Source organism: Cephus cinctus, unplaced genomic scaffold (assembly GCF_000341935.2).
Source record: "Cephus cinctus unplaced genomic scaffold, Ccin1 Ccin1_scaffold0168, whole genome shotgun sequence".
In the NCBI taxonomy this organism is placed as follows: domain Eukaryota; kingdom Metazoa; phylum Arthropoda; class Insecta; order Hymenoptera; family Cephidae; genus Cephus; species Cephus cinctus.
The window spans coordinates 365649-366602 of NW_014332892.1; positions in this window are offsets into that span (position 1 = coordinate 365649).

Sequence of the window (954 nt, forward strand, 5' to 3'; positions counted from 1 at the left end):
GGGTGGTGGGGGGGGGGGGGGGGGGGGGGGGGGGGGGGGGGGGGGGTGGGGGGGGGGGGGGGGGGGGGGGGGGGGGGGGGGGGGGGGGGGGGGGGGGGGGGGGGGGGGGGGGAATAAGGTTCCGATCGTCGAACAGCTGCTCACTATTTTCTCGCCTATCAAAGTTTACGTATATATACGAATTATTCGACGGGGCTTAAAATAATAATGGTAATAAATCTCTGACAGTGTCGAAGGAGGAAGCGACATGGGGGGGGGGAGGTCTGAAAAGGAAGAAGGGTACTTCGCGGAGAGGATCGAAAGGGAGGAAAATGAGGGTTTGGGTGAGGGGTGGGTGGAAAGGAGGGAACCAAGCTTAAAGGGAAGGCGGGTGTAGGTATTGATCTTCACGAATCTCCCGACACAGCATCCGCATGATACAGACTCCAGACGTCGTTTCTGTTTTCGGTCTTCTCGACTGATACGATCTTCCTCGACTACCAATCCTATCTGGAAATATACCTGGACATCTTTCGTGACCTTACCGGATGAACCTGTGACCCCATTACGAGAACGGTACGATTCCGATAAAAATCCTCAAAGGTCATTTCCAAAATCGACGGCGTCTCTTTTTAATTCATGCGATGTAGAAATCCGGGCATTTTTAATCCACGATTCTTTGGGGAAGGCATAACGGTTGTTGGCAGGCACCGAGGACGAGATAGATTTTTGGAATTGAAATTGAATCAGGAAGTCGAAGGAGAATCGATGGAAAAGTTCATTATCTCGGGTCCGTGTAGCAAGAATAAGTCAGATACGAAATCTATGAATTTTTTCGAAGAAAATAATGAGAAAAAGAAAAATTAACGCATACGATGGAGTTATGGTGAATATGGTGTAGAAAAAAAAAAAAAGAAATTTTGTGAGAAAAGCAAAGAGCCACTGCCTTAGCGACAGCAAGACCCGTGCGAACAA